A 21,032-nucleotide genomic window follows, 5' to 3' on the forward strand; every position below is an offset into this window, starting at 1 on the left:
GGCCTTTCTACAGGGGAGGCCAGGCTGACGGATCTACTCTGTCACTCTCTATCCCATCACCCTATTTTAATTCTATGCATAACACTTCCTGGAGTGTTTCTTGCTTATTCATTTAATATCTCTCCTTCTATGAAGATCCTTGCTGCTTCTTCTTAGCAGGTGCCTTCTGTGGTTTTTGTACTGGGGTTTTCCTTATTCCAGGAACGGTGCTGCCATAGAGGGCATGATCAATACATATTGGTTGAGCAAATGAACATCAATAACAATGATAATAGCTATTCTTAGGAAGTAGGCATTGATTGAAAGGCACTGATGGAAGCACCAGGTAGTGATTCAAGTGATTGTAAATGCCTTGTAATGCAGTTCTTTAAAGCAGCCCTAAAGGGAGGTAGTATTTTCTCCTGTTTACCAAGAAGGCAATGAGGCTTAGAGAAGCTGAGTATCCAGTTAACAGTCACACAGCTGCTGAGGGCAGAGGCGGGCGGCCCCAGGGTGATCTGATGTCAGAGTCGCAGGCTCACCTGCTGCTTGTCATGCGTCCTTGCTGTTAGCTTACAGGCAGGGAAAGCTGACCCATGAAATTAAAGGCGGTGACCTCCATCTGACAGATCTCTGTGCAAGCCCAGGGTGAGGCCCCTCAGTTCTGAGCAGTGACCCGCGCGGGCTCAAGGAGCTGCTGCCAAGCGAAGGCCCTGCATGCTGGCACTGCCTTGATGAATCGCCCCTGTCTTCAGAGGCGGCTTTCACATCCTCTTTCTGAACGCGGATTGTCTTCCTTAATCACAGTGGACTTCCTCTTTTATGTAATGCAAATGCCTTCTCCTGTTCTTGAGTGAAGCAGCATCTTCACGACCTCCAGACAAGCACTGGCTTCCTTAGACGCCCTCACCGCAGACGCGGATACTCAACCCAGGGCCACTCAAGTCCTCCTGCTTCAACCACCGCACCAAGAACGTCCCACATCTCACGTCATCCTTGCAACAAGCCCTAGGATGGAGCTCTGGTTATTAGCCCATTTTTTTGGATCAGAACCCTGAGGCTCAAAGGGATCAAATTATGCACCCCAGATCACATGAATAGTCCACACTGCGGCTGGCACGGGCTGCGGCTCTAGACTCCCGCAGCCAATGCATGCTTGTGTTGTCTCCGGCCAAGAATCATGCACTATGTGATGCTTACTATGCTTCTGTCCCACAGGGAGAACATCAGGATGGTGATGACAATGGCTCCCAGAACTGGATATCCATTCTCACAGTAGCCCTGCCTATGGGCCTCACCTAGATCCTCTTCAGTGCACCAGGCACCCAGCTGCCGTGAGTATTGGCTACGCATAGCTGCTTCCTTCTGCTGAGCTCTCAGCTGATAGGTGCCTACAAATAACTGCTTTTTCTCTGGGGGTGGCCCCAGGCAAAGAGTGACAGATACGGGGTGCAAGAGGTTCCTTCTCTCTAGACCTGATAACCACCCCCCTCTGTGGTCTCTGAGCTATGGGGCTCCCATGGGATCACTCTGGGGTTAGAATTCTGTTGAACCTAGATTTTTCTTGGCTTCTCCCTCTGTTCTGTCCTGCTTGTCTCATGCCCCTTCTGAGATCACTCATGCTACGAATTTTGCAGTGGGTGGGAGAACGTGGAGCTGGAGGTGGCTGGAGGTGCACCCTTGTAGGTGCTGCATCTCACCACTGGAGGTGTGGCATGGCTCTGGGCTTTCTGGCCATGTAGGAGTATTCTTCTTCAGCTTCCCTCTTGGAAGCTGCGGCCTCCCAAGAACTAGATGAGCCACTTCCCAGGTCACACACCTCTGGGCTCACTCGTTCTTATCTTCATTCTTCCCCTGACTTCTGTCTCATGGTCTTCTATCTCTCACTGTGGACTACAGCCATTGGGCACTCACAGACCAAGCTGGTGGTAGAGGTACTATGGCGTTTTGGCTGTTGAACATGAGTTTCCTCCTATTCCTTCTATTAATAGCACATACTGTCCCTACCCACCCACCCACAGTAGCCACGTGGGGGCACATGACCCAGGCTGGACCAGGGCACTATCCCCTGCTGATTACAGAGCTTAGCTTAGAAAAGCACACATGGCTGCCTCGAAGACAGGACCCTGGCAGACTTGGGCCAGTCTAGCTCTTCCTTTTCTTGCTCGCAGTTCTTGGGCGGGTACTACTGAGAGTGCAACAACCCATGAGGAGCTGGAAATGTCCTCGTACCCCCTCACAGGATGTTCTGTAACGCCGGTGCTCAGTCATCTGTGAGTGGCACCATGGGCAGAGTGCTTTCAGGGTCCCCAGGTTCAGTGAGATGTGAGGCATGCGCATTCAGGACTCCACCTCACCCTCCCCCAAACCGCCCTGCCCCTGGGCAGCTTTCCTGAGCTGGCCTCTAGGCTTCTGCAGATTCTTGCTGCCTACCCATGTGTAATCATGCTGCCGTGTCTGAGTTTTGTAGGTGTTCCATCTCTCTGGGCTAGACCCAAGCACGCACGTTGCAGAAACTGGGGCTCCGTGTGCTCCTCGCAGCTGTCCTAATGGTCATGGGGCTGCAGCTGCAGCTGAGTCTTCTTTGAACCCCTGACAGAGTGAGGTGTCCTTGTACACGTGATCAAGCCAGGACAATCACAGCCTTTCTTTGGAGGGTTGTGTTTTGTAGAAACTAGGGGAGAAAGGCAGCCTCCTGCCTCTCAGGTGCTGGAAGGATTTGAACCTGGGGCCAGCAGTGGCCATCCTTCCTGCACCTGGAGGAAGGCTTTCTGAGGTGATGGTGAGTGAACCAACATCCAGAGAGCACCAGCTCCTAGAGGTGGGGCAGAGAGCCGCTGTCACCTCCACACGGGTGTAGTCCTGGGTCCATCGCCCCGTCTTTCCCACCTCCTCAAGCCTCCAGTGAGTTTCTGTCTGCTGCACCTCACAGCACTAAGCACAACTGCATGCCAAGGTGGAGGAAGTCCAGGGGACCGGCCACAGCCCCCAGAGGGAGAGCAGCAGTGCAGACATCAGAAAGTGAGAATGAGGGCCAGAAATCAGGTCTCCTGGCTTGGAGGGGGAGAATTACCAGGTCTCACACCTGGGAAAAAACTGACCAGGCTGTGAATGAGCCCGAAAGCAATCCAGAGCTTAAGGATCTGAGCCAGCCAGAAAACCTTGGTCAGAGGGGATCTTCAGAGGGCCTTCTGTCCTGCTCTGATTTTCCTCACCTTGTCTCATTTCCCCAGAGGAAAGAGTGATCAGCTCAGGGTAAGGCTGGAAGCTTATTTTGTTTTGTTATTTAAGATTTATTTGTGCCGGCGCCGCGGCTCACTAGGCTAATCCTCCGCCTTGCAGCGCCGGCACACCGGGTTCTAGTCCCAGTCGGGGCGCTGGATTCTGTCCCGGTTGCCCCTCTTCCAGGCCAGCTCTCTGCTGTGACCAGGGAGTGCAGTGGAGGATGGCCCAAGTCCTTGGGCCCTGCACCCCATGGGAGACCAGGAGAAGCCCCTGGCTCCTGCCATCGGATTGGCGCGGTGTGCCGGCCGCGGCGGCCATTGGAGGGTGAACCAACGGCAAAGGAAGACCTTTCTCTCTGTCTCTCTCTCTCACTGTCCACTCTGCCAGTCAAAAAAAAAAAAAAAAAAAGAGAGAGAGAGATTTATTTGTTTATTTGAAAGAGCATCAGAGAGAGAGAGAGAGAGAGAGAGAGAGAGAGAATCTTCCATTTGGTGCACTCCTCAAATGGCTGCAACAGCCAGGGCTGGACCAGGCTGAAGCCAGGAGCCAGGAACTCCATCCGGGTCTCCCACATGGATGGCAGGTGCTCAACCTCTTGGGCTGTCACCACATGCTGGTGTTGCGTGTGGAGGTTTAACTCCTGGCACCACAATGCTGGCGCCTGGAAGTTCTGAGCAAGGGGTTGGTGATGATGGGAGATTTGGCTACAGTGCTGGCCTGGGCGGAGGCCAGGTGTTTCTCTGCATCTAAGGTGCTCACGTCTCTCCCTGCATTAAAGTCTCTTCTCAGAAGAGGCTCTGTTATCAGTCAACAACACTTCATGTGGATTTGAGATAGTGGATACTCTTATCCAGCAGAATTTGTAAGCTAGGTCTTTATTTGCGGTGGTGGTGGAGGCATTCTGGCACAGCAGATTAAGCTGCCACTTGGGACACCTGCCTCCTGTATGGAAGTGACTTTCTAATTTCTGGTTCCTCTGCTTCCCATCCAGTTTGCTGCTAATGCACCTAGGAGGCATGGAATAATGTCCAAATACTTGGGCTCCTGCCACCCAGAACCAGTTCCTGGCTCCTGGCTTCAGCCTGGCCCAGCCCTGGCTGTTGTGGGCATTTGGAGAGTGAATCAGCAGATGGAAGATTTCTCTTTCTCTCCCGTTATCTCTGCCATTCTGCCTTTCAAATAAATAAATAAATAATATTTTTGAAAAATGATCTTTATTTGGGGAACAAAAATGACTGTTTACTGTTAAAAGATTTGAAGGAGTAGCTTGGTCCATTTGGATGACCATCCCAAATTAACATAGCCTGGGTGGCTTGTGAACAATAGAGATTTCTTTCTCACAGTTCTGAAGGTTGGCAAGCCCAAGGTCAAGGTGTGTGCAGATTCAGATTCTGGTGAGGGCTTGCCTGCTTCCCTAGATGTCCATGTCCTCACTGTAACCTCCGATAGTGGAGCAGAGAGGAGCTTCTCTCTGGGGTCTCTTCTCTAAAGGCACTAATGGCCGGTGCCACGGCTCACTAGGCTAATCCTCCACCTGCAGCGCCAGCACCTGGGGTTCTAGTCCTGGTTGGGGCACTGGTTCTGTCCCGATTGCTCCTCTTCCAGTCCATCTCTCTGCTGTGGCCCCAGAAGGCAGTGGAAGATGGCCCAAGTGCTTGGGCCGCTGCACCCGCATGGGAGACCAGGAGGAAGCACCTGGCTCCTGGCTTCGGATCGGCGCAGCTGGCCGTAGTGGCCATTTGTGGGGGGTGGGGGCACCAACGGAAGGAAGACCTTTCTCTCTGTCTCTCTCTCTCTCTAACTCTGCCTGTCAAAAAAACAAAAACAAAAACAAAACAAACCTTTCATTTTAAAGGCACTAATACCCTCCTAAAGACCCCATCGTCTCAGAGGTTAGGGGTTCAGCATAGGAATATTTTGGGGGTGGGGGAGGGGCAGAGGCCTTCAGTACATAGTAGGAGGGATTTCTCGGTGAGTGTGGAAAGAAAGGGAGCATCCCAGGTGCATCCGCTCTTGAATGTAAGGACACCCCTGGCCAGAGGCGCTGTGGGGAGTACAAGAGTGTGGTCACAGGTGCCTTCCAGAGGCTTGGATGTGACCAATTCTTGTGGGCTGATTTTACCTCCTGCCTTAGTGTGAGCTGCCCCAGAGGCTACGTCACTCATCGGAGGAGTGATTCGGGACACAGTTATCTCTGCCATTCTGCCTTTCAAATAAATAAATAAATAATATTTTTGAAAAATGATCTTTATTTGGGGAACAAAAATGACTGTTTACTGTTAAAAGATTTGAGTCCGGTGCGTGGAACAGGCCGGGGTGGGAGGGAACCAGGAGCAGGCAGAGAGCTTCCGCAGGAGTAGAGGACCCAGGGGGAGGTAGGCATTCCCACCGTGGCAGGAGCTCTCGGGGAGTGGGAGACGGGGCGGTAGCCCAATCTTGCAGGACCTGGGATGGGCGCTCCCTTCAGTTTTACTCCCTCTCAAATGAGAGGCAGGCCTCAGCTGACAGCCAGGCGGAAGATAAAGTGGAGCAGATGAGAGGCTTTGGTCTTTGGCTGCCTGGCTCTGTCCTTGTGGTGTTAACTTCTGCAGGTGTGGCAGGCTGGGCTCCCAGGGACGCAGGTTCTAGTCTCCAGCACCCATGGTTTTTCCCTTAGGCCTCATTGGCAAAAAGGTTTTGGAAGGTGCTGTTAAATTAAGGATTGGGGGGCTGGTGCTGTGGCACAGCGGGTTAAAGCCCAGGCCTGAAGCACCGGCATTCCTTATGAGCACTGGTTCAAGTCCCAGCTGCTCCACTTCCGATCCAGCTGCCTGCTAATGTGCCTGGGAAAGCATCAGAGAATGGCCCAGGTCCTTTGGCCCTTGCACCCATGTGGGAGACCCTGAAGAATTCCTTGGTTCCTGGCTTTGGATTGGCTCAGCTCCAGCCATTGCAGCCATTTGGGGAGTGAACCATCAGATGAAAGATCTCTCTCTCTCTGTAACTCTGTCTTTCCAATAAATGTAATAAAATAAGGATCCGGAGATGGGAAGACTATCGCAAAGACAGACGCAAAGGTCCTCATCAGACGGAGGCAGCGAATCCGAGTCAAAGAGAAGAAGGTGGTAAGAGCACGGGAGCAGGCAGCAGGAGGTGAGGCGTGCCGGCCGCCTCCAGGTGCTGAGAGGCGAGGCAGTGGCCTTCCTCCAGAGCCTGCAGAAGAAGCCAGCTCTGCGGACACCGTGATTTCACATATGGGCACTCATTTCAGACTTCGCCCCCGGAAGAGTAAGACAGTCAATTTATATTATTTAAGTCTCTGAGCTCGTAGTAATTTTTTATGGAAACTGATACACCTTACTGCGCTTCAAATTCTGCACCTGTAAAATGGGAGCCTGGGTGGAACGTAGGTGAATTCTCTCATGTTAGCACTCCACAGTGAATTTCTTGGCTTTCTTCAGGACCTAGTGCTGCAGAACAACCTCCCGAATGAGTTAGAGGTGTAGCTGTAGACCCCCCCAAACTTGGGTCCACTTGCCTGGTGCACAGAAATCCAATCAGACATTGGGGTGGTGAAAGAAAGTAGGTGCTTATTACAAAGTGCAGGGCAAGGAGCCCGGCCCTTAGTGCTTCATTCCTGGGTCCCCATGGGGTTAGGGGAGAAGGTTCTGATAGACTGAAGTTGAGGCTGAGAGGTGTGTGATCAGTTTGTGTTCAAGTTCCCGGTTGGTCAGTGCTCGTGACCTTCCTCTGATTGGTCAGTGGTGCTGTCTCTTTAGGGGATTTTTATGATAGCCAGGTGGGCTTTAGTCTGCTGGTATGAGGGGGTAGGGGGAACAGCAGGAAGGGTTACATACAGGGAGTTACTGTTATATATTAATGTTAGCCATCACAAAACACACTGGACACTGGAGTAAGGGAGAGGGTTTATTGGGGAAAACCCAGCAGGCTGGAGGGAAGGGGCGGCGAAGGGAAAGAGAGAGAGAGAGAGGAGAGAGAGAAGAGAGATGAGAGGAGGAGAGAAGCCAAGAGAGGCCAAGAGAGCACAGGAGAGAAGGACCAAGAGAGCACGTGTTCAGGAACAGGCCCTTTTAAAACTTTGCCCGAGGGCGGGCAGGGAAGCATGAGCAGCGAATCCCATTAGGATGGGGGTGGAGCCTGGCTCAGGTAGCTGGGCCATTCGGCCACCTGGCTACAACTGCGCCAGTTTCCTAACAGTTACCTTCTGCCTCAGACCTGGCATGTCCTTGCCTGGACCTGGGATTCCCCGAAACAAATCCCTCTGGACAGTACTGGCCAATGGGATTTTAGCTGTTGGAGAAGCAAATGGCTTCTTGAATCAGGTAGGGTCAGCTATATTATTCCCTCAATTCAGTGAGTTCCTTTTGATCCTAAACCACAGGCAGGACACCTTGGGCTAAGAATGGGAGGCTGGGTCCCAGTGATATCTAGTCTCTGCTTTTAGGGATATTTGGATATGGGTTGCATTTCAATAGGTAGAATACATAAATATCAACGGATGTTTTTAGACACTAGAAAGTCAAGGCAGGATAAAGACTCACAGATAGGCCAAGGTGAACTAGAACCCGGTCACTTGATTTTTCATTTCCATTAGGTGAAGAAGTCATGGAAGACATCTTTCTTGTCAAATTTTGTTTGCATGTAGAACAACTGGAGCTGATTTCAGTGACTCAGAGAGGACCTGGAAGTCAAGGTCATTAGCAACTTGTCTAACAGGCAATGATGAATTAGAACCAATTTTCAAGTTTATAAACAGCTACAAAACCTCACAGTCTCCTGAGGTGGGGATTGCTATTTTCAAATTAAAGTGCTGTCAGGACAGATTCCCCCCCCCCCCAGCCCCCATACACACACAGCGATTAAGGGGCTTTCATCTGAGGATCTTGTGCGTTTCTATCCAATGCATCCCTATCATTTTCCATCTCCACATGAGAAAAAGGGAAGAAAACCTCATATTAACCTTTCAACATAGCCTCCTTGGAACTTGGGGTTTGACAAGCCTGTGCAGTCCTGAGAAAGACTGAGTTATCTGAAGAAGGGGTTTGTTCATTTATACCTACTAGGGCAACAAGCATGTTTCTACTTTGGTTTTGTTTTTTTAAGATTTATTTATTTTATTTGAAAGTCAGAGTTACACACAGAGAGAAGGAGAGACGGGGGGGGGGGGGATCTTCCATCTGCTGGTTCACTCCCCAACTGGCCACAATGGCCAGAGCTGTGCCGTTCCAAAGCCAGGAGCCAGGAGCTTCTTCTGGGTCTCCCACGTGGGTGCAGGGGCCCAAGGACTTGGCCATCTTCTACTGCTTTCCCAGGCCATAGCAGAGAGCTGGATGGGACGTCGAGCAGCCGGAACTTGAATGGCGCCCATATAGGGTGCCACCACTGCAGGCAGTGGCTTTACCTGCTACACCACAGTGCTGGCCCCATATGTATCCACTTTGTAACTGTGTTAATGTCATAGCAGACCCTGTCCCAGGCACTTGGGATACATCAGTGAATAAACTGGCAAACCAGCTGGTGAGGTGGCCACCCATCCTGAAGACATTTGACAGAGCACAGCCTTAAGGACAGGTCATTTAGGTACTGCAGGATAAAGGTGCAAACTGCCCAGGGACCCACTCCTGGGGAGCAAGGCCCTTTGTTAGCCTGTTTCCTTCCCCATTGTATTGTAAAGAGATTTAAATTTTTATGTATATTGCAGTGTGTTTTGAAAGCTTATTTACTTTTATTTATTTGAAAGGCAGAGAGAGAGAGAGAGAGAGAGAGAGAGAGAGAGAGAACTCATGGGAGCTTGCATTCATTGATTCATTCCCCTCCCAGGGTGTGCATTAGCAGGAAGCTGGATCAGAAGTAGAGGTGTGACCTGAACCCAAGCATTCTGATAGCAGATGCTAATATCCCAAACAGGGGCTTAACTTGCTGTGCCACAACACCCACACCTATTGCAATGTTTTAAAATATTTATTTATTTTAGAGGCAGAGAAGTGGGTGGGGAGGAGAGAGAGAGAGGGGGAAGGGAAGGGAAGGGAAGGGAAGGGAAGGGAAGGGAAGGGAAGGGAAGGAGAGGGGAGAATAGAGGAGAGGGGAAGAGAGGGAAGGGAAGGGAAGGGAAGGGAAGGGAAGGGAAGGGAAGGGAAGGGAAGGGAAGGGAAGAGGAGGAAGGGCGAAAGAACACCCATCTACTGTTTCACTTCCCAAATAGCCACAATGGCCAGGACAGGGGTGGGCTGAAGCTGAGAGCAGGGAACTCAATCCAGCTCTCCTGTGTGGGTAGCAAGGCCCTTTACTTAAGCCATCACTACTACCACTTAGGGTCTGCATTAGCAGGAGGCTGGAGTCAGGAGCCAGAGCCAGGGCTTGAATCCAGCTGTGCTGATGTGAGATGCAGGAGTCTTCACTCATGGCATAACTGCATGGCTAAACGCCTGCCCCTATTGCAATGTTCTGACATCTTAAACTTTCCTTACTGAGAAGAGGCCGCCTCTCCTGGGGCTAGCCAATTCTTAGAGAATGCTAAGGGCCTAGCCTAGAGCGTGCCTTTCATGTGCAAACTCACCAGCCCAGAGTCCTACCTTGTCTTTGGAGAGCATACAACTGGGAGTGAGCAAGCAAGGTGTTCATTCATTCATTCATTCATACATTCAAGGAACTCTGCCACTGATGCAATTCCTATTTGCATACCAGGTGCTATGTTAGGACCCAGGGAAGCTGGGAGAAAAGACTAGCAGTCTGGAGAAGGAGACAGATGGGAAAAGCAATTACAATGCAGTATGTTTCCTGCATGCTCTGGTGGGAGGAGGGCACATGTCCCAGCCTGGGTGTGGGGAGAGGGTCAGGTAGGGTTTACCAGATCACATCATCACTGATGGAAGGCAATAGCCAGGCAGAGGGCAATCCAGCGGGTAGGACAATGAAGGGTGCAGGTTTGGGGAATCCAGGACAGGACAGTGGCTGGAGGTTGGGGGTGGGGAGTGATATAAAGGTGCAGGGGCCCTCAGAGGCCACGTGGACAGCTTTGGGTTTCAGCTGAGGAGCTTGTCAACAACAGGCTAACAAACGAAGAGTTGGTGGATTTGTAGCGGATACAAGAAGGTGACTAAACCTGTACTTGAGCAGTGTTCCTCCAGCTGCGCATGCAGAATGAGGGGCGTGGGGAGAGCAGTACAGGTAGAAGCAGAGGGAGCCAGTAGTGGTTCCTGCTCAATTCAGGGGAGAAAAATGGCAGCTTGACTTCCGGAGGACGCAGTGGGTCTGGGCAGGTGGGTGTCACTTGGCTGCAACCTGGAATCTCCTGAGAAATGTGTTTAAAATGCTGGTGTCTACACCCCACCCTAGATGAGTTAATCAGGATTACCTGAGGTGGGCTTGGGCATGGGGATTTTTTTTAGACACATAATTATACATATTTTTGAGGTGCAATTTGATGGAGTTTTTTTGAAAGAGGTATTTATTTGAAAGGCAGAATAAGAGATAAAGAGAGAGAGAGAGAGAGATCTGCCATCTGCTGCTGTCTTCTCCCCAAATGCCCACAAGGGTCAGCTCTGAACCAAGAGCCAGGAACACCAGCTGATCGTGCAAGTAAGTGACAGGAACCCAAGAACTTAGACCATCCTTCGCTGCCTCCCAGGCACAGTAGCATGAAGCTCAGTTGGAAGCGTAAAATAGCAGAGACAAGAACCAGCACTTCCGGCCGGCACTGCGGCTCACTAGGCTAATCCTCCGCCTTGAGGCGCCGGCACGCCGGGTTCTAGTCCCGGTTGGGGCGCCGGATTCTGTCCCGGTTGCCCCTCTTCCAGGCCAGCTCTCTGCTGTGGCCAGGGAGTGCAGTGGAGGATGGCCCAAGTGCTTGGGCCCTGCACCCCATGGGAGACCAGGAGAAGCACCTGGCTCCTGCCATCGGATCAGCGTGGTGCGCTGGCCGCAGCGCGCCGGCCGTGGCGGCCATTGGAAGGGTGAACCAGCGGCAAAGGAAGACCTTTCTCTCTCTCTCTCTCACTGTCCACTCTGCCTGTCAAAAATAAAAAATAAAAAGATAAAATTAAAAAAAAAAAAGAACCAGCACTCCAATCTTGGATGAAGGCTTCCCAAGTATTAACAGTTAGCCAACAGTTCCACAATGCCCACCCCACACTATGGTGTTGTGATACATGTAGTGATGCATTCTGGGTAATGGGCATACCCTTCACCTTCAACACTTGCTGTTTCTTTGTGATGACGACAGTTTTTCAGACCTTCTCTTCCAGCTATTTTGAGAGATGCCCTCTGCTATTGTTGGCTTCAGTCCCCCTACTCTGCAGCAGAACCACAATGCTTACCCCTTCTCTCCAACTAACTTTGCACCCATTGACCACCCTCACCCCATCCCGCCACTCCTGCTACCTTTTCCAGGCTGCGGCAACCACTGCTCTACTCTCTACATGTAAGACAGCAAGTATTTGAGGTGCCACACGTGAGTGATGTTGTGCGGCATTTGTCTTTCCGTGCCTGGATTATTTCACCTAACCTGATGTGCTGCAGGTTCATCCATGTTGTTGCTAATGACACGGCTTCAGCCTCTTTCATGACTAAGCAGTATTCCATTGAGTAATATGCCACGTTTTCTTTACCAATCCATCAGTTTATAGACACTCAGATTGTCTCCTCTCTTGGCTCTTGGTAGTGCAATAAACACCTACCCGGGTCTTACGTGGTCTGTCCTCTCTGTGAGCCCATGTCCTTGTCTCCCCATCTCATAAAGACACCTGTGGTACTGGGCTAGGGCCCACCTGAGTGACCTCAGTTTGCCTTAATTACCTCTCCATGTACGGCCATGCTGAGGGTTGGGAAGTTAGGATTTCCATGTCCCTGTGAATTTTGGGGGTAGAGGGGACACAATTCAGTTGAGAAAAGTTATCCCAGAGCTGCAAAGGGAGAGAGCAAGACAGATGGGCCCTGACACCTACCAGGAAGGAGAGCACATAAACACTGTGTTCCCAGCAAGGGCAGAGCGCGCAGGCCAGAGCTGCAGCAGGAGTGTTTGAGCTCAGGTTTCAGAAAGCACCTGACAGGGCAGAACTGGATCCTGGGACAGCCCACTGAGGGCTGAACCAGCTCTTCCCCGGGAAGCCAGGGAAAAGAGTAAAGGGATCAAAACTGGCGCAGTATTAACCAGGAGAGGAAATAAAGATTTGTGATCACGGTTGAATGAGACAAGAAAAATCTGCATATCAACCATTTTGTATTTGACTCCAAACTGCGCCCAGGTGACTTTCTAACTAGGAGGTTGCCTGTGTTTGGATTGGGATTTGGGCTAGAAGATGGGAGACGGGGCTGGGTGACCCTGCGCTTCATTTCCATCCTGCTGTTTCATGCAATTCGGGTTTCTCCTTGACAAGATAATATTTTCCCTTCTCCCAATCTGAAGTTGGTCACTGCAGCTGGCTTTTATTTCCTTGCCAGCGAAGCAAAAATGAACTATTTACTACTGTCTTGACAGAGGCAGGATAGCTCCTATCTGTATTAAGTGAATGGCAAAAGCAAAGGAAATTGTTATTTGGATGGCGACTAGACGGAGATGTACCTAGACTTTCAAAGGCATGAACTTCAGATACAACCAAACCACCTTAAATTAACCCTTTCAAAGATTGTATTTTCTAAGATATTGTTCATAATGAACAAATAATATAGACTTTTTGTACAAGAAGTGTTTAACATAATCTAAACATTCATCAATTAGAAAGTATTTGAATTATTGCTTTATTTTATTCAATGGTGCTTGGCAACTTTAAAAGCCCAAGTAGATTTATTTGTATATAAAATTGCTGGATAGTGAGTTGCGGAATAGTGTGATCCTGTTACGTGTTCATGTACATGAGAGCATTCTGGACACAGAGAAGGTCTCAGAGGCTATTCAGTGAATATGATGGTGCCTACCTAGGATCCGTTCTAACTCTACCCTCATTGTGCATGAAGGGGTACTTCATAGCATTCATGGAAAATTGAATTAAATATACATTTATTTTGATGTAAGATTTTTTGAAATCTTCACGTAATTTTTCATAATGTTCATAGTTTCCCATGAACTTTGTGATAGCCATGTATTTGGTTTGGGTGGGCTTGACCCCACACCCAGCTCCAGCTGTTGGCCCCGTTCACAAAGATTGACCCAGGAATGGGAACTGTGCAGGTCTTGGTGAGTGCCTTGTAGCCCAATGTGGCCCAATCCAAACCCTCGGACTTTGACTCCACGGCTGCCATTTTCTCTTGTTCCCTCTCTGCTGTTCTTTCCCTCACTGAACCCGTCTCTGCGGAAGTGCACATTCTTCCCGCAGCTGTGTTGCGGCCCGGTGGTGACCACCCCTAGCATGGAGCTGGGACCGTGGAAGGCGGAGCGAGGAGGTAGAAACTGAGTCTCTGCTGCCGTAGTTGAGTGGCTGAATTGAAGAAATCCTAGCACCTGACCTGCCGCTGCACTTTCAGAGTCTCGTTACAGTTTCTGTGTGCAATGTGACATTGTTGGCAATAACAACACTGGAAACAACCTCAGTGTTCATTGACTCAGAAAACTATTAAATAGTGAGCCAATACATTCTCCTATTGTTTCTGTCACTTCAAATTGAGTTTCTCACTATTTGTTATATAGTGTGAACTGTTAGACACACCGTGCTGTCCCAAGTGTTTGACCTTGGGAATGGTGTATGTGTGTGGCTGGAAGGTTGATGGGGGAAAGTCTTTCACTTTACTTTCTATACTTCTGCACTTCTGTTAAGTCTCAACTTCTTACAATGAGCATGTATTGCTTTATTTTATGTTTAAAAACTTTGAAAAGTATATAAATGCAGTAGTAAAATACAGAAACTTTCCACAAAATAGTTAGAGCTACATTGTAAATATTCCAGGCTACTCATGAGGGGCGGGGTGGGGGGGTTAGTGACTGAGAAGGGGCAATGAAGGGGTTTGTGGGGGGCACTGATAATATTTGGTTTACTGAAGTGGTTCCACGTGTGTTCACCTTATGAAAATTTATTGAGCTGTAACCTTAAGATTCCTGTACTTTCCTACCTATATGTTAAACTTCAATAGAGGGCTGGTGCCGCGGCTCACTAGGCTAATCCTCTGTCTTGTGGCGCCGGCACACCGGGTTCTAGTCCCGGTCGGGGTGCCGGATTCTGTCCCGGTTGCCCCTCTTCCAGGCCAGCTCTCTGCTGTGGCCAGGGAGTGCAGTGGAGGATGGCCCAAGTGCTTGGGCCCTGCACCCCATGGGAGACCAGGAGAAGCACCTGGCTCCTGCCTTCAGATTAGCGCTGTGCGCCGGCTGCGGTGGCCATTGGAGGGTGAACCAACGGCAAAGGAAGACCTTTCTCTCTGTCTCTCTCTCTCACTGTCCACTCTGCCTGTCAAAAAAAACACACACACACACACACACACACACACACACACACCAAAAAAACTTCAATAGAACATTTACACAAAATATTGCATGTTTTTGGGAAGATACTAAAAGGGGGTCAAGTTTAAAATTATGGAATGTCAACAGCATCTGCCCTGGTACCTGCCGAGCGGGAGGGGAGGTTGTTTGTCATCTTTAAGAGGGGGGGATACAAAGTTACATTTTTTTCCTAGAGGAAAATCTCAGCAGTTTGACAGCTAGCACACTGCATTCTCTTCCTTTTCCCACTGATGAGCCGGGACACGGCGGCTTCTGTTGGATCAGGTCCGAACTCTCCCGTCTGCTCAGTTATCTAAGGCTGAGTAGAGGAGCAACTGCAGCTGTCTTCATTTCTTCCTTCATTTCTTCCATTTCTTTTCTGGGCACTTACTTTCTGCCTCCTACATTGAAGTAAATGCCTTAAACAATAGGATGAATAAACTGTGTTCTTGCCTCCAGAAATTTTCTATCACTCAGGAAAAATAAAATGGCATATTAAGGATGGCGTTACGGCTCGGTGGGCTAAGCTGTCACTTGTGACACTGGCATCCCCATATGAGAGTACTGGTTCAAATCCCAGCTACTCCACTTTGATCCAGCTTCCTACTAGTGTGCCTGGGCAGGCAGTGGAAGATGGCTCAAGTGCTTGTGCCCCTGCCAGCCTCGTGGGAGACCAGGATGGAGTTCCTGACTCCTGACTTTGGCCTGACCCAGCTCTGATTGCTTTAGCCATTTTGGGAGCGACTTAGCAGATGGGAGATTGATCTCTCTCTTTCTGTCACTGTGTGTGTGTCCCTGTCTCGGTTGCTGACCCTTTCAAATATAAAAAATAAATCTTTTTTTTAAAAAAGGAAATGTTAACAGAATTAGAGAAATAAAATGTTATGAGGTTGGGGCCGGTGGTGTGGCGTAGTGGGTTAAGCTACCACCTGCAGTGCTGACATTCCCCTATGGGTGCCAGTTCGAGTCCTGGCTGCTCCACTTCTTTTTTTTTTATTTGACAGAGTTACAGACAATGAGAGAGAGAGAGAGAGAGAGAAGGAGAGAGAGAGAGAGAGACAGAGACAGAGAGAAAGGTCTTTCTTCCATTGGTTCACTCCCCAAATGGCCGCCACTGCTGGTGCTGTGCCAATCTGAAGCCAGGAGCCAGGTGCTTTTTCCTGGTCTCCTATGTGGATGCAGGGGCCGAAGCACTTGGGCCATCCCCTGCTGCCCTCCTGGGCCACAGCACAGAGCTGGACTGGAAGAGGAGCAACCGGGACTAGAACCCGGCACCCATATGGGATGCTGGCGCCGCAGGCGGAGGATTAACCAAGTGAACCATGGCACCGGCCCTGCTCCACTTCTGATCCAGTTTCCTGATAATGGCCTGGGAATGCAGTGGAAGATGGCCCAGTGCTGGGGCCCCTGCACCCACATAAAAGACCTGGAAGAAGCTCCTGGCTTTGGTCTGGCCCAGCTCTGGCCATTGCAGCCATGTGGGGAGTGAATCAGCAGATGGAAGACCTATCTTTGTCACCCTCTCTCTGTCTGTAACTCTGCCTCTCAAATAAATAAATAAACCTTAAAAAATGTTATGGGGGGGGGGGTGGCGCTGTGGCACAGTGGGTTAAAGCCCTGGCCTGAAGCACCGGCATCCCTTATGGGCACTGGTTCTAGTCCTGGCTGCTCCTCTTCCGATTCAGCTCTCTGCTATGCCCTGGGAAAGCAGTAGAAGAAGGCTCAAGGCCTTGGGCCCCTGCACCCACGTGGGAGACTGGGAAGAATTTCCTGGCTCCTGGCTTCGGATCGGCGCAGCTCTGGCCATTGTGGCCAACTGGGGAGTGAACCATCGCATGGAAGACCTCTCTCTCTGTCTCTGCCTCTCCTCTCTCTGTAACTCTTTCAAACAAATAAAATAAATCTAAAAAAATGTTATGAGGGCTATACTAGAAGTATGTATAGGATATAAATAGTAGGAGAGAAACAGAGGACAAGTTGGTGCCCCTTAGTGGGGGATGTATCAGGAAAGACTTGTGCAGACTGGAAATCTCAAGAGAGTTGAAGGTCCTAGGGTGTGCCTGCTTTTGACTGGGACTGAAGGAGAGCCGAGAAGACTGGTCCAGGAAGAGAGAAGAGCAAAAAGCTATACAGAGGGATGATGGAGTTATCCAGACCATTTGGGGAAACCAAAAATACTTTGCCCCATTGGAGAGATGTAGGCTGGAGGGCAGGGGGAGAGACAGCACAGTACAGGAAGAGAGAAGGGAGGCAGGACAGAGAGAGTGAGGATCTTCCACCCACACAAAGGATTTGAGGCTTTACTTTAGAAACAACAGTGAACAGAGGGACAATGTCTTTAGAGCAATTTCCTGGAAAGAGCACTGTAGCAGGGGTGTGCAGGGCCCTGGAGGTGGCTGTGCCCGGGCAAGACAGACTGGCCAGGAGGTCTGCAGAGAAGCACTAGGAGCCGGGCATGGGAGATGCAAGCGCTGTTCAGAGGGTGGAGGCAACAGAGCTTTGTCATTTGTTCATGTCTGTGGGAGGAGGAGCCAAGTGGAGTTACCTCTAGGATTCTTACTCCAGATCATGGGCTGGATGGTGCTGTAATTTACCAGTCAAGGGAGGCTGAAGATGCACAGATTCTGGGGTTCTGACTTGGGGGCTATTAAATTTGGGGGGCTTACTCAGCTGGGGGATATTTGGAGGAGTTGGATGGATGGGTCTGGGGCTCTGAGGAGCAGCCAGAGATGGGTAGGAAGAGGATCAGGGGGAGGGGATGCCACTGAAAAGATTTTTTTTTTCTGAACAGGAGCAGAAGAAAATGAAACACTTTCGAGCTTGTGTACTTCCCCTTCTCATGTCAGATGCAGCTAAGTTTATCTGTCATCCTCTGTCATCCGCTGCCCCTCTCCATCTTTGACATTCTCCATGGAGCTCACAGGGCTGCCGCATGAGTCCTGCCCAGGCAGTAGCCCCTGGCAACTGCTGCCTGGCTTCAGCACAGCCTGCCTGACCCATCCCGCCCAATATATCTGGTCATTCTGGATCCAAAATTGTAATACATATTTTTACTATAAGAAAAACTGGTAATGGAAATTATGCAAATCAAATGCAAAGCTTCGTGAATTATGATAATGTAAGCACCAGCAACACTAGAAGTCTCTTCACAGTGCCCCATGTCAATCGTCTTCACCCCAAAGGAACCGCAGTATGGAGAGAATGGTGGGACTGTGTATTCACAGGCTTTGTGCTACTCTTGTCCCAGATCCTTCATGTCCAGTGCTGTCTGGGAGGCACCCCCATCCTTGCCAAGTCCCTGTTAGAGCTCACTCCCACGAAGCTTTTCCAGATGAACCTCAGCTGTGTGCTCAGTGCCCGCAGCATCTCGAGTGTGCTGAGTGCTGAGAACTCCAGAGGCTAAGGTGTCCTTGAACCTGCCTGCTCTCTTTCCTGTATCCTTAGCTACTTCCATTTTCACATTTCCCCTTTTGTTAAATTAGTCCTCACCCCTGCCCCCTTCCTGCCTCTAGTATAGACTTTCAAATAAAAACAAAATCGACTGTTTGTATATTCCTGGCTCTTCAGAGGGGCCCCATTCACCAGCAGCTCTGGTATGCCAGCGACCTTGTTAAAGGTAGGAAAATTGGGCTCCACCCCAGACCTGCGAAATTGCAACCTGCAGTTTCCCAAGATCACCAGGTGATTGATGTGCCCTGGGTATTGTTTTGGTTCCTGTGTATTGGACTCACCTGGAGGTCTTCCCCAAACACTCACACCCGGGCCCCATCCTGGAGGTTCTGACGCCATTGCTCAGGAGGGGGGAGGCTGTAAAAGCATCCTAGAGGGGGGCCGGCTGTGTTAATTTCCCTGGGACTGAGGGAGGTTTCCAGGACGTGGAACTTCCAGAAATGTCTCTGGCTAAGCGGGATGAGTTGGTTGCCCTATCTTTGGTGATTGTGTGTAGGTAATGTGAAAGCTCACTGTTCCATAGAGGGAGTGACAAAGTCTGGCCTGTGCGACTGTACCTTCCTGCTTAGACTGTAGGCTCTTTTGTTTTAAACATTTGTTTTATTTATTTGAAAGGCAGAGTGATGGAGAGGGGGAAAGACAGAGAGAAAGACAGGGAGCAAGAGAGCAAAAGATTCCACCTGTGGGTTCATTCCCCAAATGTTCATAACAGCCTGAACTGAGCCTGACTGAAGCCAGGAGCCTGGAACTCCATCCGGTCTCCCAGGAGAGTGGCAGGGACCCAAGTGCTTGTGCCATCTTCCTCTCCTTTCCCAGGTGCATTAGCAGGGAGATAGATCGAAAGTGGAGCAGTCAAGACTCCAACTGGCTCTCATATGGGATGCCAGTGTTACAGGCAACGGCTTAACCCAACTGTGCCACAATGCTGGCTGCAGAAATTCTTGTTGTATGTCTCCTATTACAGTGGTGCCTTGTATCCAAGGAGGATTGGTTCCCAGACCCTGTGTAGATAGGAAAAATCTGCAGATGTTGAAGTCCATTATATAAAATGGCATAGTATTTGCATGTAACGTATGCATATCCTCCTGTATACTTTCAATCATCTCTAGATGACTTATCATAATTCATACAATGTAAATGTGATGCAAATAGTTGTTATACTTAATTGTTTAGGGAACAATGACTAGCAAACAATTTATACATGTTCAGCATAAACACAATTTGTAAAAAAAATCTTTTCAATGCAGGGTTGGTTGATGCACACAGAGATATGAAAGATTGAGTGTACAACATTTTGCACACAAAGCCTCTTAAAATAAAGCTTATCACAAATAAATGTGTTTCTCCAAATGTTCTGTTACCCCACCCTAGTTTATCATGATTTTTTAATGGAAAGGGAGTTGATAAATTCAACACATACACCTGCAGGCACAGGCAGATACACACACTACCTGTTTTCCAAGAGGAGACCTTAGGGCGCTTGCTGTGTAGGCTGTTGAGGTTGACATTGGCAGTCAGCTTAGAATCACAGCAGTACAGGGCAGGTTCTCAGGCAGCCCCAGTCCTGGAGTTCACGTCAGCCAGGGTGGCCCTAACTCTCAGGTACTGCTTATGTTTCTTCAAGACTTGCAAAAGATGAATATTATGTCTCTGTTTGGTTTCCCAAAGCCCACACATGTAACAAAGTGAAACAAGTACACACTTAGTCTGCAACCTCAGTCTGAAATCTGATGCCACAGCAACAGGGGCAGAAGCCATGCTCTAGGTCATTTTTAGGGTCTTCCATAGAAGTCAAGCAGTGGAGTGTTAAAAGCTAGACTCAGGAGCTCCTTAGCAATGCTATTTAACGTACTGCAGTTTTCTTATCTTCACAACAGGGTATGATAATACTGTACCCACTTTTATAGAGTTGTGAGGATTTACAATTGATGAGTAGAAAGACAAGATTCTGGATTACCATGGACACTTTTTCTTTATTTCTGACATTTTGAAAGAAGAGCTAAATAAATATATTAGTGTACATTAGGGATTGCTTGCCCATGGCAGTTACACGTGGGATAAACACAGATGTGCTGATTACTGACCCAGATGCCGTGAGTGGAAGAGGCTCCTGTGTCCTGATTTTTCAAAGTCGTGAAGAGAGGACTGTTTTTCCTAGACCTAACAGTAATTGCAGCTCCAGAAAATTCTGTGTATGTTCAAAAGGTACAAAAAATTTTTTTATATGTGAAACAGAATTAAAGTTCTAATATAATTAGAAGCACATTTTAAGGGCTGGCATTGTGGCATAGCAGGCAAAGCTGCTGCCTGTGATGGTGACATCCCATATAGGCAAGGGTTCATGTCCTGGCTGCTCTACTTCTGATCCAGCTCCCTGCTAATGGCCTGGGAAAGCAGTGGAAGACAGTCCAAGCGTTGGACACCTGCCACTCATGTGGGAGACCCACATGAAACTCCTGGCTCCTGCATCCAGCCTGACTCAGCCCTGGCTGTTGTGTCCATTTGGGGAGCAAACCAGTGGATGGAAAAACTCTCTGTCTCTCCCTTTCTCTCTGTAATTCTGCCTTTAAATAAAATGAATAAATATTTAAAAATATATTTTTACAAAGAAGCAGCACATTTTAACTGCCATATGAGGGCCATGTGGGACAATGTCTCCCAAATCCCTGTCACTCCCTCTGAATGCCAGCGGCTGCCTCCTCCCCTCATTGTGATAAACTTGAGAAAGAACCTGAAAATGTCCAAGATGCTCCCCTAGGGGGCACTGCTGCTGCGGACTGTAGCGCTAAGGAGACTTGCCTTGGTTTCTACCTATAGCAAGTGAAGACAGTAGTAACTGAGTGAGGAAGACAGTGCATGCAAAGCACTTAGCAAAGTGCCTGGCACATCGCATGTCCTTCAAGGAGGTAAGCTAATATTATCTTGTACTTAATCAGCAAGGGCTGTATCCTTGGCACCCAGGCAGGTGTAT

At 49.4% G+C, this 21,032-nt stretch overlaps 1 long non-coding RNA gene across 2 annotated transcripts; it reads left to right on the top strand.

Annotated features, from left to right (window-relative positions):
• The first annotated feature begins 406 nt into the window (after positions 1-406).
• LOC138849006 (uncharacterized) lies at positions 407-19,327 on the top strand. 2 transcript variants are annotated; one of them, XR_016231592.1, is made up of 3 exons: positions 407-1,003; positions 1,198-1,313; positions 17,403-19,327. It is a non-coding gene; the product is annotated as an uncharacterized LOC138849006 (long non-coding RNA). The 2 variants fall into 2 exon arrangements; XR_011387312.2 differs by lacking the exon at positions 17,403-19,327 and adding an exon at positions 4,196-4,547 and having other exon boundaries at positions 545-1,003.
• Positions 19,328-21,032: the final 1,705 nt, after the last annotated feature.

This window comes from Oryctolagus cuniculus, chromosome 3 (assembly GCF_051225735.1).
Source record: "Oryctolagus cuniculus isolate XC-2025 breed Fujian yellow rabbit chromosome 3, ASM5122573v1, whole genome shotgun sequence".
NCBI classification, from domain to species: domain Eukaryota; kingdom Metazoa; phylum Chordata; class Mammalia; order Lagomorpha; family Leporidae; genus Oryctolagus; species Oryctolagus cuniculus.